The sequence below is a fragment of the Bubalus bubalis genome, chromosome 8 (assembly GCF_019923935.1).
Source record: "Bubalus bubalis isolate 160015118507 breed Murrah chromosome 8, NDDB_SH_1, whole genome shotgun sequence".
NCBI classification, from domain to species: Eukaryota; Metazoa; Chordata; class Mammalia; order Artiodactyla; family Bovidae; genus Bubalus; species Bubalus bubalis.
The window spans coordinates 13,364,648-13,381,420 of record NC_059164.1 but is presented as its reverse complement, the minus strand read 5'-3'; the positions used below and the strand labels follow the sequence as shown (position 1 = coordinate 13,381,420).

Here is a 16,773-nt window from a genome sequence, read left to right as displayed (position 1 = left end):
CATCCTGTTTGGCACATGATGTTATCATTCAGTCTGAGAGCTGTTAATTTTTTCCAGGTGTTATTTATTTGTCACTTACTTGAAGATTTCCTTCACTGCCTCTATTTTATTTCAGACTAGCCCAGGAGAACCACGCATCATTAAACAGGCTTTGAAACTTTCAGGTATCTCATCCAGGTCTCCCAACTTCTCTTGCACATTTTCCACCTACTTGTTGTTCACATTCTCTTCTGTAAGGATAGCTGATCCAGTTATTAGCTTGTTATTTGGCTCCTTAGCTTTTCTCTTCTGCTGCTCAGTCCTCCATTTAGTTTGTTTTGCTAATAAACCTCCTTATTGAAATATACATAAAGAAAAGTGAATACCTCCTGGGTGCACACGCTGTTGAAGACTCACCAAATGAACACACACGTGTAACTCCCACAGGGAAAGAAGACAGCACTGGGAATGTTGTCTTTGCTTCTTTAATACATAGGGTACATGTTTCTGATACGGAAACTTAGTGAAGTGAAAGAATAAAGAGAAAGTAGAAGGTACCGCTAGACTCACCTTTAACTCAGTTTGCAATTCAGGCCAAGTGTTCATTCTATAAAACAGCCACATTCTATAACACAGTCCCTGGTGACTCAGACAGTAAAGAATCCATCTGCAATGCAGGGGACCTGGTTTTGATCCCTGGGTTGGGAAGATTCTTTGAAGGAGGGCATGGCAACCCACTCCAGTACTCTTGCCTGGAGAATCCCATGGACGGAGAAGCCTGGTAGGCTACAGTTTGAGGGGTCACAAAGAGTCGGACACTACTGAGCAACTTCACTATAAGATATACATGGCAGTGTCACTCTCCCTAGACCATCAAGTAAACCAGCTCACCCATGCCCTCAGGAGGAATCTGGGAAGAAGAGCAGAGAAGTATACTGTCTTCCTGTCTAATGCTCTGATTGCTGCCCTCATGCTTACTGTCATTCTTCTTGCTGAGGACTGACCATCTCAAGAGAAGAAAGATCACAAGGAATTGATTGCAACTTGCAGCTCTTATGTGGGTTCAGTGAAGTCTCAACAAATATCTAAGTCATTCAGTGACTGGAAATCTATATGATTAGTTCAATTCAGCTGATGTTTTTTGAGCACCTATCTTTTTTTTAATTCAGTCAACAAATATTTGTCAGTCACCTACTCTGTACCAGGCTCTGTTTTAGGAGCCATAGTAGATACAATAAGATGAGAAGGAAATTCCAACTTAGTTGGAAGGAAAGGAAAGGGCATACAGAAACAATGAAAACCAATAATAAGAAAAGGCATGTGGCTCTGGAACAGTATAAACAAATGACATTGAGGGCAGGAGGAGGGAGGTCAAAAAAGGGAGATCAGATTCAGATCATTAACCAAGGTGGCTTCATAGAAGATTGCATTTAACCCTGAAGCTGGGTATGAATTCAGTAGTGATGTGGGAAAGAAGAGCATTCCAAGAGAGAAAACTGCATATAGAAAGGCATGGAATGTGGAGAAGGAGATGGCTACCCATTCAAGTATTCTTGCCTGGAAAATCCCATATACAGAGCAGCCTGGTGGGCTACAGTACACAGGGCACAAAAGAGTTGGACACAACTTAGCCACTGCTGCTGCTGCTGCTGCTAAGTCGTTTCACTCGTGTCCGACTCTGTGCAACCCCATAAACAGCAGCCCACCAGGCTCCGCTGTCCATGGGATTCTCCAGGCAAGAACACTGGAGTGGGTTGCCATTTCCTTCTCCAATGCATGAAAGTGAAAAGTGAAAGTGAGGTCGCTCAGTTGTGCGCGACTCTTAGCGACCCCATGGACTCTAGCCAGCCAGGCTCCTCCATCCATGGGATTTTCCAGGCAAGAGTACTGGAGTGGGGTGCCATTGCCTTCTCCAACTTAGCCACTAAACAACAACAAATAGTTGATCATCAATGTTGTGTTAATTTCAGGTGTATAGCAAAGTGATCCAGTTATATGTAAACATGTATCTATCCTTTTTCAGTTCTTTTCCCATTTAGGTTATATAATATCGAGCAGAATTTCCTGTGCTATGCAGTAGGTTCCTGTTGGTTGTCCAAATAACTGAGAAATTAATGAGCTAAATGATCAGCTCTCATATTGTGATTTTTCTGTAAGTGTTCATGTCATTGATGAATAGAAAAGTTTACTTCTTTCCAAAAAAAGAAATGTATAGAATGAATGTAGGCAGAATAGTAGGGTGTGGCTGGAATGAGAATAGAGACAAGCAGGGAAGAATATTTAAAAAAAAAAAGAGAAGTTGGTCTATGTGCACCATACATATAGATCCAACTCTCACCAATAGCCAGTGGAAACTGTACCAGCCAAAACAAGCTTCTTCATAAGAAGATATAGAATTTCTGGCTAAATGATATTTTTGTTAATCCAATATAACCTGGGTTAAATGCAGAATGCTAAGACAAACCCTTCCCTTAAGGAATCCTCTTTTTAATCAATGAATTAGAGGAACCAAGAACTTGCCCAGTTTACCTAGATTAAAACATATGGACAACTTAAAGTAAGTATGAATGATTGAAGAGTTAGTTCTGGCTGAAAGGAACACGGAAGACTCTGTGGAAAATGCACATTTGAGCATGGTTTTGAATGACCAGCCAGGAGGAGAAGATGGAGGTGAGATCAGCTCCTGGTTACATTTGTAGTGCTCGTGGATGACAAGCATGAAGCTGGTGGAATCACTTGCCCTCCACAGACACAAGCTGCAGAAGCACTCTGACCCAGCCAATTAACTGTGGGTATCTAATGAGTGTTTCATTAGCATAAATTGCTATGATGGATAGAAATATTATGAATCCTATGCAGCTCTCTAGGCATTTAAATAAGGGCTTTGTTTGTCTTCTGCAATCATTATTACAAAATAATATGATGTGTGGCCACTATCCTCACAAAGTGGGAAAAGGGGAGAGAAGCTGGGGAAGGCTTCTGAGAGACATGGATGATGTCTGAGACAAGATGGGGGAATGGGGAGGGAGGGTATTGCTGGGCAGCCCAAGCAGAGGGAGCAGCAGGTAAAGGAGGCAAAAGGGAATTTGGTGGAATGAAGACATGTCAGTAGTTCCAGAGCTCTGAAGTGGAGGAAGGCTAAGGAGGGGGCTGGGGGCAGTGACCAGAGATGAAGTATGAGCCACATGTTCTCAGGTCTCATATATTATCTTAAGTTTGGTTCTTATCTTAAAGACAATGGGCGTTATCAACGTATTTTGAATCAAGTGCAGACGTTCACTTTAGAAAAGTCACTGATGACAGCCGAAGGAAAGAAATGAGTGGTAGGCGAGCTGAACACCCAGGCCCAGTGGGTATTCCACTCCAGCTGGGCAGCCAGGGCAAGGTGGGCTTGGAACACGCATGGTCACTAAGACTGGTTTCAGAGAACACACTGGTTGTGAACCGTCTGGTTATGTCGTTAAGGTCTCTCACCACCCCTTGTTTGTCAGGACACTGCTCAGGCCAATTTTTTAAACCAAAAGCCTTAGGAATAAGAATATCACATACACTGAGGAAATTTTAATTCAACTTTCCCGATAGTGGGAAACCAAACTCTTGCAAAGTTCAGCACATTCCTCAAAGCTTCTCTCACTTCCCTGCCTTGCTGAGTCAGGCAGCAAAAGGGCTTGGTTGCTAAGACAACTCCATACAAGGCCCTCTGCACCGTGCTGCCCTCAGCCTCGATCTCAGGCCAAACCCTTTGGGGTTGCTTGGAAAATTACAAACCGAAACTAGCAAGGCTACTTCTTCATGGATCTTTTAACAGAAATCCCACTTGGACATCTTTTTCTAGCAACCACTTTATTTCTGTTGTCAGTTTCTCCCGTCCCAAACTCTTTCTTCTTTGAAAGGGAACATGATTATCCAGGCAAAGGAGATTGTATTTTCTGATATCCTGAGACCTCATTTGCTATCATTCTGTTTGTTTGCAACTGATCTAAGGAAGGAGTAGAAAGGGAGGGACACGATCCATCTGATCTCCTGAATGTCATTCATCACATACTGCATCACAGAACCACATTTAAATGCATTTCCTTGTTGAAACGGGTTTCCCAGGTGGCGCTAACAGTAAAGAACCTTCCTGCCAATGCGGGAGACATAAGAGATGCAGGTTCGATCCCTGGGTCAGGGATCTGGGTTAGGAAGATCTCCTAGAGGAGAGCATGGCAGCTCACTCCAGTATTCTTGCCTGGAGACTCCCATGGACAGAGGAGACTGGCGGGCTACAGTCCATAGGGTCGCCAAGAGTCAAACACGACTGAAGTGACTTAGTACACATACATGCCTTGTTAAAACATATGACATCATATATTGAATCAGAGCAATACAGAGCATCTGGCTTTCAAAAAGGAATTTGGCAAAGTTTCAGAATAAGGAACAAAGTGAAGAAATGGGGACTGGATAAAGTTAAGTGGGTAGCCTGATTTAAATTTGACAATACTCAGAGGATGTTGATTAATGAGTCTGACATTTTGTAAGAAGGGCTCTATTCTTTTTATTTAGTTTATTATTTATTTAGGCTGTTCTGTCACAGCGTTCATGATCTTCGTTCTCGGACCAGAGGTTGAATCCCTGCCCCCTTAAGGGAAAGTGCAGTCTTAACCACTGGGCCACCATGGAAGTCCCAGTAAACCCCATCCTGTTCATCAAATTCATAATCACTTGGATAGCAACATATATTATTAATCTGGAAGATGATCAAATACATTTAGTGCAACGCTAGGCATTTAGTAATTGCTCAATAAATGTTTGTTGAATTTAATTGAGAGGAAACGATATTTTACATGACAGAATCACAATTCTAAATTAGTTCATTAGGCTGAAAGAAAGCAAAAATAGAAATATTCAATACAATAATATTGAAAAGGAATGGATGAATTTTGTGCTGTTGGGCTCAAATAATCAATGGTACAAGTGTAGGATTGAAAGCCCAATTTAACATGTGAAAAAAAAATTAGAATTTAGTTGACCAAATATGAATTAATAGGCTGCTTTCCTCTCCTTAGAAAAGTAATACAGGCGACATGGCCTCATGGACAAATCAGGAAGATAACAGGGTTTGCCATTGCATTGTTGAGACAATATCTGGAAATTGTTTCACATTAGGCACTGTGTTTTAAGAGGATCATTCATCAAGAGACAGTGTCCAGATGAGAATGGGCATAATGGAAAGGGGCTCCTGTAATAAAAATGTAAAAACATTTGGGTTATTTGTTCAAATTGTAAAACAAAATGTATATGGGTGTAGGAGTAGTGATGGGAGTCTTCCTGATAGCTGCCTTCACATGTTGAAACGCTAGGACACACAAGCAAGAGTCACATTCTTTTTGTTTGCTCCAGAGGGCTTAGCTTAACGAAGCTAAGATTAATTTAGCTTAACTGGGACCTTGAAAGAAGTGAGAATAAAGCAAAGTTGGGCTGTAGATAAGAAATAATCTTTTACCAAATAAAATGATCAACAAATGAAACAGTGAGTGCTACAAAGTAATATTGTAGCATGGAAGCATATACACTACCTTATGTAAAACAGATAGCCAGGGGGAGTTTGCTGTGTGACTCAGGGAGCTCAAGCTGGTGCTCTGTGACAACGTAGAGGGGTGGGATGGGATGAGAGGTGAGGGGGAGGGCCAAGAAGTAGGGGACATATGTATACCTATGGCTGATTCATGTTGATGTGTGGCAGAAACCAACACAATATTGTAAAGCAACTATCCTTCAATTAAAATCAATAAATTTTTAAAAAGAAAAGCAGATTACTTTTAGAGAAAAATATCACATAAAGTAATTCATTGAATTTTAAAAAGGGTTCTATATTTTGAGGTCTCTTCCTTCTCTAAAACTGCCTGACTGTAATATAATTATATTATATAATTATAATTATTGTCTGAAAGCAAAAACAAATAGTGGTAAACCACTATCAATCAACTAACCATCAAGCAGATCAATATGATACATGAAATATTAATTCAGTTGAATTCCACAAGTTGATTGCTGCTTTTGTACTAAGCGCTTTGTAGGAACTAATTTTTTTAATTGAATAAAACTTAGTGGTTTACCACAAGAAGCTTATAATCTTTTGGTGAAGAATGACCTAATAGATAACTTCAGTATGTTTCTTAGGCACTTGCATTGGTTTCCAATTGCTACTATAACACATTACCAAAACTTAGTAGCTTACAACATAACAATCTTATTATCTTACAGTTCTGGGAGTCAGAAGTCTGAAATGGGTGTCACTAAGTTAAAGTGTCATCAATTCCTTCAGGAGGCCTCGGGGAGACTGTTTCCTTGCCTTCCATCAGTTCAGTTTATTTCAGTTCAGTTGCTCAGTTCAGTTCAGTCCAGTCGCTCAGTCATGTCCGACTCTTTGCGACCCCATGAATTGCAGCACACCAGGCCTCCCTGTCCATCACCAACTCCCGGAGTTCACCCAGACTCACGTCCATCGAGTCAGTGATGCCATCCAGCCATCTCATCCTCTGTCATCCTCTTCTCCTCCTGCCCCTAATCCCTCCCAGCATCAGAGTCTTTTCCAAAGAGTCAACTCTTTGCATGAGGTGGCCACAGTACTGGAGTTTCAGCTTTAGCATCATTCCTTCCAAAGAAATCCCAGGGCTGATCTTCAGAATGGACTGGTTGGATCTCCTTGCAGTCCAAGGGACTCTCAAGAGTCTTCTCCAACACCACAGTTCAAAAGCATCAATTCTTTGGCGTTCAGTTGCTCAGTCGTGTCCAACTCTTTGGGACCCCAGACCACCAATATTCCTTGGCTTGTCGCCCCATTCCTCCAATTTCAAAGCCAGAAATGTCAGGGATAGTCATTTTTACATTGCCATCTATCGGATTCTCTGTTTCCTGCCTCTTTTGTTTTTTTTTTGTGTGTGTGTTTTTTTTTGTTTTTTTTTTTTTAATATTTCTTTCTTTCTTTCTGGCTGTGCTGGGTCTTCATTGCTGCACACAGGCTTTCTCTAGTCGTGGTGAGCGGGGGCTACTCTCCAGTTGAGGTGTGCAGTCTTCTCGTTGCAGTGGCTTCTGCTGTTGCAGAGCAGGGGCTCTAGGCACATGGGCTTCAGTAGTTGCGGCATTTAGGCTCAGCAGTTGTGGTGCATGGGTTTAGTTGCCCCATGGCATGTGGGATCTTCCCCAACCAGGGATCAAACCTGTGTCCCCTGCCTTGGCAGGCAGATTCTTTTCTTTCTTTTTTTTTTCAAGGTCTGATTAAGAAATTTTATCTCCCTAGAGTTTATTAGGTAGATTACAATACAGGTAGTAACCTGCTGAGAACTAATTTGAAAAACTGTTCAGCTCTTGTCATGAGACACTTGTGTTTCAGGTGTGAAAAGACTAGCTAGTTTATCCATCCTGATTAGTGAGAACTTTAAGAAAGGTTGCTGCTGCTGCTGCTGCTAAGTTGCTTCAGTTGTGTCCGACTCTGTGTGACCCCATAGACGGAAGCCCACCAGGCTCCTCCGTCCCTGGGATTCACCAGGCAAGAACACTGGAGTGGGTTGCCATTTCCTTCCCCAATGCGGGAAAGTGAAAATGAAAAGTGAAAGTGAAGTCGCTCAGTCGTGCCTGACTCCTAGCGACCCCATGGACCGCAGCCCACGAGGCTCCTCCACCCATGGGATTTTCCAGGCAAGAGTATGGAGTGGGGTACCATTGCCTTCTCCATTAAGAAAGGTTAAGAATGGACAAATCAGCTCAGTTTCTCATAGATCAGTACACTCATCAGAGAATGTAAAATACAAGGTCACCATGACTCTGAGGATATGAGATTGTGGTTGTACACTTGTTACATTAAAGGGCTAAAAGAAACAGAAATAACATCAATAACAGTGGTAGTAATAGTAACTATTACATACTGAGTACTTACCACGTGACAAGTACTGTGAGAGTCTTTTTAATGTATTTGTTTTCATTGGAGGATAATTACTTTACAATACCGTGATGGTTTTTGCCATGTATCTACATGAATCAGCCACAGGTTTACATGTGTCCCCCCATCCTGAAACTCCCTCCCCACCCCATCCCTCTGAGTTGTCCCAGAACACTGGCTTTGGGTACCCTGCTTCATGCACTGAATTCACCCTGGTCATCTGTTTTACATATGATAATGTACATGTTTTACATATGATAATGTACATGTTTTACATATGATAATGTACATGTACAATTCTCTTAAATCATCCCACCCTTACCTTCTCCCACTGAGTCCAAAAGTCTGTTTTTTATATCTGTGTCTCCTTTGCTGTGCTGCACGTAGGGTTGTCGTTACCATCTTTCTAAATCCCACATGTATGTGTTAATATACAGTATTTGTCTTCCTCTTTCTGGCTTACTTCACTTTGTATAATAGGCTCCAGTTTCATCCACCTCATTAAAACTGATTCAAATGTGTTCCTTTTTATAACTGAGTAATATTCCATGGTACATAAGCATGTACCACAGCTTTCTTATCCATTCATCTGCCGATGGACATCGATGTTGTTTCCATGTCCTGGCCATTGTAAACAGTGGTCAGGAGGATTCTTGACCACTAGATCACCAGGGAAGCCCTGTCTCCTTCTTTTACACTTAAGGACCCTTGTGATTATGTTGGACCCACCTAGATACTGCAGGATAACCCCCTCATCACGAGGTCAACTGAATAGCCATGTAGCATTTAGCTCAGTATTGTCAGACACTCTGGTCTTTCAAGGGAAGCTGCAGATCTGGATAGTTATATATAAAACACCAGAAAATTTTACACTGCAATTCTTATAAAATACATCCAAGGACCAGATATGGCCCAAAGGCTACTAGTTTGTAACTTCTGGTCTAAGATAAAGAAAGCACTTGACTGATTAATCAGCAGTTCTTAACCTGGAGTCCAGGATAGAATTCAAGAGGCTATGAGCCTGAATATGAAAAAAACATATCTCCATTTTTATTTATATAGTGCAAATTACATACCTTTTATAGATCTATTTAAATCTCTTTATATTAAATAATAGAAAATAAATTATATGCTTTATTTCTTACTCAGAAATCTAGCATCTCCTTATTTATGAATATCAGCAGCAAACCACAGTAGTATAGGAATACCTGTAACTATCACCCATGGAAATTACAAATACTTTCATATCACATTACTGTGTTGCAGCATTTCAAAATATCTGCTATGCTCACCACTACTTTGAAATTATGGCAATTTGTAGATCCATCCTAGATCTAGTTGTTTAATGTGTTAAAAAGAAGCACATATAATACCATATCATGAATTAACTTTTATTTAAATATTTTGATAACTGTATTTCATATTTGGTGACCTTTACAATGGTGTTTTATTTTATGAATGTAGAAAGATTATTCTTCGTATGCTTCACCAGACTCAGCAAAGGAGTCCATGGCACATGCAACACACACACACACACACACACACATCTTGAACCAAATGAGGGAAATGAAGGAGAAAGACAAGGAAAAATATGACTCAAAGTCAACACTCACAACTGTCCATCTTGGTTTACTCTGATAAAATGTTAGTATGTGCCCTTGTCAGGTGGCACGTGTCAATCCCTGTACTGAAGCAATGACATTAACCCTTTCAGGCCTGTCAGTTAGGTCTAATTTCAGCTACCAGGAATGACTGAGTCTTGGTGGAAACTGAAGGCTGCTGTTATTAATCTCTGTTATTAAAGTGGGCTACCATAGAAAGCACATCTTGTTCAGTAAATAGGTTACACAGGAGCCTCAGCTGCGTAGTTAGATGTGAAGATTTTTTGTTTAGGGCTTGCCGGACTGAGGGTTCGCTTGCATCCCTTTTAACCGAAGCCTCTCTCTGCTGGTGGATGACGGCTGGTTGCTTTTGCAGGTCTCAGAAAAGTGTTTGGCCTCCTCCAAACTGGGCTGTCTGCTGTGCTTGCTGGGTTTTGCAAATCTGAGCTTAGCTGTGGGTTTATTTAGTTCCAGGAGACTGGCGTTGGCTTTTCACATTCCTAGGTCTCGTGTGTCTGAAGACCTTCAGCTTGGCTTTCCAAATGATCCTATGGTGTAACCCTAGCTCTTGAATGGTAACATAAGTTTGGTAATAATAATAAAACAGAAATAGGGAGCTATCATAGATTATTAGTACTGGCATATGAATTAAACCATATTGCAACAAATCTGTTTCAAGGGTAATAATCTTCGTTTGGACAGAATTGAATTCAAGACCTCAGCCTTGCTGGCATTTCCCACATCCACTTCCTCTCAATTTGAAGCTTTCCAGATCACTTAAATGGTGTGTACTCTCCACTAGTCTCCAGATAGTTCTCTAAAGGGAAGTCATTCCTACCAAAATCCATTTGAAAATGTCCTGACATTTTTTGAGTTCTGGGTAGCTGAATGCTTCCAAAGTTATAAACTATAGGGTCCCGATAGCTATCTATGGTTCCTAAAGGCAGAGATATTTGTTTCTTTTATTCATTGTGGTATCTCTAGCCTGGCACATTGATAGACATTCAAAAATTATTAGTTTAGTAAATAAATGAATCAGTGCAACAAATACACATAATTAAAATACTTTAAAGGTTATTGAACAGATTAGGATACCAAGTTAAAACATTCATAAACTTCTATATCCTATATAAGTAAGTAAATTGAATTCACTAGTGCCATAAACCATGGTTAACCTCACACCCTCTCTTTATGTTATGTCCAACGAGAAATGCAGGAATCACATCTATACTAACTTTTGATGATATAAGAGTCTTTTGGTTATACAGAGTGTCCCTAAGCAAAACTGTGTAGTTGGTATGCTCCTTTTATCTGTGCTACTCTATTTTGAGAAGCCCCCAATCCGCAGGTGTATAGGGCCTCCCAAAATCTGTACAGCTAACCTGGCAAAACGGTGGGAGAATATTGGCTCTTCAAGAACATTTACTGTTATACCACACTGGCAGCAACCTATTAATACTTTATCTGAGCATAAATTCAATTGGGGAACACACACTGAGGCTTATTTTACCTCTGCTTTCTACTGCTACACTGGGAGACTTGGCCAAATCACTCCCCTCCTCTCTCTCTGTCTTAGCTCCTTTGTCTATAAATTGAAAAGAGAGGAGGGGATAGATAATCTATTCTGGAGCAATAATTCTGGAGTTATCTGTACTATGCTTCAGATGGAATAAATCAGGTTAAAAGAAATTTTTTTCTCACCTTCACTTGACATCGCACCCTTAATGACAATAGAGTAGCCAAAAAATATGAGAGAGAGATATTTTATATATATATATATATAATATATATATATATATATATATATATAGTTGTTGTTTTTGTTTAGCCACTGTCATGTCCAACTCTTTGCGACCCCATGGTCTCCCTCCAGGCTCCTCTGTCCATGGGGTTTCATATATACATACATACATATATATATATATATAATTAGTTTTGATTATATTATATATTGTGGGGCTTCCCAGGTGGCACTAGTGGCAAAGAACCCGCCTACCAATGCAAGTAAGACATAAAAGACCCAGGTTTGATCCCTGGCTCAGGAAGATCCCCTGGAAGAAAGCACAGCAACCCACTCTAGTATTCTTGCCTGGAGAATCCCATGGACAGAGGAGCTTGAAGGGCTGCAGTCCATAGGGTCGCACAGAGACATGACTGAAGTGGCTCAGCACGCATGCATATTATATATTTTACTTATATAATATATCTTTAGTGCCGGGGTCCAGCCCCAGCTGATCCGGCACTTTAGATGATAAGAAGTAGTATCTTAAGGCAATAAGAAGGCAAAATGATTTTTGAACAATGATCAAACTCACATTCTGCAAAGAGAACTATACAAATTTACTGAACTGAAAAGTATATACTGCATACCATGTTCTCATAACTGTCTTTACTTCCTCCACTTTCAGAATCTTTTGACACTTAAAAGGGTTCTTTGGGGCTTCCCTGATGGCTCAGCTGGTAAAGAATCCACCTGCCATGTGAGAGACCTGGGTTCAGTCCCTGGGTTGGGAAGATCCCCTGGAGAAGGGAATGGCAACCCACTCCAGTATTCTGGCCTAGAGAATTCCATGGACTCTATAGTCCACGGGGTCACAAAAAGTCAGACATGACTGAGCAACTTTCAATTCTTGACTTGGGTCACTTATTACTAGTCACACAGCTTTGTAGCAGGTTTCAGTATGTCTAGCCTAAAATTTGTCTGAGTCTTCAATGAAGGTCTGAATTCACATTTGTTGTGGAGGGCTTCCCTGATAGCTTAGTTGGTATAGAATCCGCCTGCAATGCAAGAGACCCCAGTTCGATTCCTGGGTCGGAAAGATCCACTGGAGAAGGGATAAGCTACCCATCCAGTATTCTTGGGCTTGCCTGGTGGCTCAGCTGGTAAAGAATCCACCTGCAATATGGAGACCTGGGTTCAATCCCTGGGTTGGGAAGATCCCCTGGTGAAGGGAAAGGCTCCCCACTCCAGTATTCTGGCCTGGAGAACTCCATGGACTGTATAGTCCACAGGATAGCAAAAAGACGGACATGACTGAGCAACTTTCACTTTTGATTACTTTCTACTTGAGATTTTTTCAATATGCAAAAGCATGGACACCACCATATTTCCAACTTAATAACATTAAATATGCCTGTCATATTTTATGCCTGACAAACTCAGAGTGCTATTATCCGATCACTTTGTGTTCTGCATAATGTAGGCACATATATACATTTCCGTTGGTGAGAGTAAGGATAAATTGCTGCATTAAAGAGACAGCCCCCGCCAAAAAAAAAAAAGGAATTAGTGGCTTAAAGAAACAAATCGCCTTCTTGATCATGTACCAGCCTGAAGGAAGTGTTGCCAGTTGGTGGTTCTGTTGCATGGTGGTCATTCAGAAACCCACTATCTTCAATATCTGCCTCCAAGTAACAACCTAAATTTCATTCATGAGCTTAAAAATAGACCACAAACTGGTAATTTTATCACTTTGTAGTTTAAAATGTGACCCATAAATATACTTATCTCCTTGGCCTAAAATTTACCTCTTAAAAAAAAAATGGCATAGTGATTAATGTAACACTTCATGTGTAGTAAATGAACCATTGCTAAAACACAGAGAATTTTTATTTTTATTAGCACCATTGATAACCAAATAAATGAATCTGGAGGTTTATTTATTATATATAGGATTCTTCTGTTCAATTTTAAAAAGTCACAGATTGATAAAGTCTGTGTTTTAACATCTTTTTTTGCAGTTATGTTAATATGCCAATGTCAGGCTGGCCTTTTTGTAGAGGGAACCAAAGTTCAAATATAAACAAAGGAATGAGTTCCTTTGTGTCTCATTTTTGTTGGCACTGAATTTTTCTTCTGAACAACAATAACAAAAAGCCTTTTTTTTTTCTCCCTCATAAGTAGTGACTTTAAATTGACCAAAAAGGAAAAACAAAAAGACTACAATGTGTTGGCAAATGCCAGGAGACAGTGGTGACCGCTTGTCTTTTTACAGTACATGGTAAATGACATTTAACCAAAAAAAAGTTTGAAAGAATACTAAGACTAAAATACTTCTAAAGGTCTCTGGCTCCTTTTTAAAGAATCACTTGAAGGATGGTGAGCATTCATCTCTGATAAATAGACAGTCACGATAAATAGGGATAAATAGAAAACCAAGAAAATAAATCATGATATTTACCAAAACCCAGAAAATTTTAAAATTTATTCTATTCACACTGATAGAACACAAGTTCATTTACTGCCTTGGAGGGCCGAGGTCTTTCACTGGATAAAACTGAGACATGGTTTCTCTGCTGGGCTGGATCTCTTGGGCAAGTGGACCCGCGGCAGCTGAGCGAACACTCGGGCGCTCTCTGCAGCTCGGGACCACTGCGAGGGCTGCTGGAGGAGCGGAAGGCAGCCCCCCCTCACAATGTGAGCGAGCGGATTCTGAGAACGAGATGGTCTCGGGGCACCAGTAGCCCATTACGGACTGAGTGCCAAGATGTTGCGACTTCCAGACCAGCAAGGTCCCATTCTTACAGACCCCCGTCAGACAGCCTGGGGACGCCTGCCCGCCTCTGTCAGACGGCCAGCCACGCTGGGTGCTGAGGCCCTCCCACTGCTGCCCCTGGGAGTTTTGGCCCAAATCGCTTCCCGCTACATTTCCTTTCTCCATTGCCATGTAGAAAAGTGTGATGAGGCATGGAAAACAGTATCGTGAGCCAAATAACACACTCTCTTTGAATCAACTGGTCCGGTATCCTTAAATAAAAGAATTTTGCTTCTAACTTCAAATGCCAGTCTCCAAACTTGAAAGAAACTCAAAAGACCACAGGATGCGGTTCTATAGACTACAGTGAGGTAGAGAACAGAAAAGGGAGGTATCATAAGAGCCTGGGGAAAATGTAGATAATTCAAAAGTGTGGCTCCAGTTGTGGGCTTTAGGGCATTTGCTGTAGCCAAGGGGTTTCCATGTTGCAAAAGTGTGAGACAAGATTAATTATAATCCCTGCTTCTATCAAGTTCATGAAAATTAATTGTACCAGAGTATAGATTTTCGTTAGTATTATTAAAGACAGAGATGATGCAGCCTGAAATCTTATATTTTATGCAATATGAACAGAAATAGTCACAAACTAAGGTATATATGAAAGTATGTGCTCAGTTGTTCAGTCATGTCTGACTCTTTGCAACCCCATGATCTGTAGCCCACCAGGCTTCTCTGTCTGGGATTTCCCAGGCAAGAATACTGGAGTGGGTATAATTAGTGCAAAATATTCTTGTCAGGTAATTCACTTGGAAAGCAGTCAATCTCTTCTGTAGACTGTGCCCGCATGTGTACAAGGAAGGACTGAAAAGAGAAAAATGAGTATAGAAAAACAACTAAGGAAAATGTAGGGCAGAATTGGAAGTCAAAACAAACTTCCATCTAGAATGATGTGATTAAGTAGCCAAAGGCTGGCCCTCAGACATCAAAGTAAGGCAAGAACAGGGGTGTTTTCCAAGCTCCTTGTTGAATAAGGGAATCATTTCACTGTATGAATTACAACAATGCGCATGATACCAGCCCCCAGTCCTCCTTACTAGTCCTAACAAAAATTACCTGAAACATATACAGAGTGAAGGAAAGAATTCTGGTTTCGAATATTGAGAATTTAAGAAGAGAAGTTATTTCTTCTAAAAGCTGAAAATGTACCCAGTATATGTATACGTGTGTGCATATATTCTGTGATTTTACACGTAATTTTTTTATACTTTCCCTAAGAGCCTGAAATAATTTAATCTTCTTGCAATTTTTTTAAGAAAATAGACTATAAACATTCACATTATTAACTATATATTTAGTGGACATGCAAGAACAAGAAAAAAAAATTCAACTGGGGAATTTCTGCCAATAAAAGATCGGGTTGAATTTCATGATGCTTGGAAAAGCAGAGCAGGCTGTGTAGATTAATGCTCTTTGGAAAGTTATAGGCTAAGTTTTAAATCCGCTTAATGATAATGGTAAGTCACTTTAAGTATTGTCACTATATGCTTTTAATTAAGTTAGATGCGTGTATGTCCATGTTCAGTCACTCAAGTCATGTCCAACTCTTTGCAACCCTATGGACTGCAGCCCACCAGGCTCCTCTGTCCGTGGGATTCTCTAGGCAGGAATATTAGAGTGGGTTGCCATTGCCTTCTCCAGAGGAGCTTTCCAAACCAGGGATCGAACCTGCATCTCCTGCATTGTCAGGTGGATTCTTTACCACTGAACCATCTGGGTAGCCAATTAAGTTAAATATAATTGTTTAAATAAATTACTGAACTTTCCTTCTTTTAAAATAGAAAAATGTAGCAGTTACCACCTTAACAAAATGATCAAATGTAGCATCCCTAGTAATGGAACGAATTACTTGATTCCATCTTGATGGAATGCTCTTTGAAGCTCATAACACAACCTCCATAGTATTCTCACCAAAATGTTTAATCTGAACATGTTCACAAGGAAACAATGAAATCTAGATTACGGAATATTCTCTAAAATACTGGTCCCCAACCTTTTTGGTACCAGGGACTAGTTTCATGGAAGACAATTTTTTTCATGGACCTAGGGGGTGGAGGGGATGGTTTCAGGATGATTCAAGGGCATTACACTTATTGTGCATTTTATTTCTATTATTATTACATCAGCTCCACCACAGATCATTGGGCATTAGATCCTGGAAGCTGGGGATCTCTGCTGTAAAGGAATTGGGTCTGACCCTTAGAAAATGGAATGCTATGAAAGACAAGCAGAAGATAGTACTATTCTACATTAAAAGAAACTAAAATGATAAGGTCATCATATGTAAAGCATAATCATTGATCAGATCCTGGGTCAATAATAACTGTAACAAAGATCATTTTATAAACAATTGAAGAAATTTGAATATGGGCTCTATGGTAGGTATTATTGGCTCATTATTAAATATCTTGGGTGGCTTTGTAGAAGACTATCTTCATTCATAAGAAATACATGTTGAAGTATTTGGGGTAAAGGGTCATATCTGGAAGTTGCTTTCAAGTGTATATACAGATGTGTGTGTGCATGTGTGTGTGTGTGTATGTAGAGAGAGAGAAAAAGAGAAAAGCTAATGTTGCAAAATATTAAGAGCCAGTGAATCCAGGTGAAAAGTATCAGATCAGATCAGATCAGTTGCTCAGTCGTGTCCGACTCTTTGCTACCCCATGAATCGCAGCACACCAGGCCTCCCTGTCCATCACCAACTCCCGGAGTTCACTGAGACTCACGTCCATCAAGTCGG

At 40.4% G+C, this 16,773-nt stretch overlaps 1 long non-coding RNA gene across 1 annotated transcript in view; it reads left to right on the top strand.

Annotated features, from left to right (window-relative positions):
• Positions 1 to 16,773, top strand: part of LOC123334651 — a 170,381-nt gene that overhangs the window by 116,891 nt on the left and 36,717 nt on the right. The gene's annotated exons all lie outside the window — the stretch shown is intronic.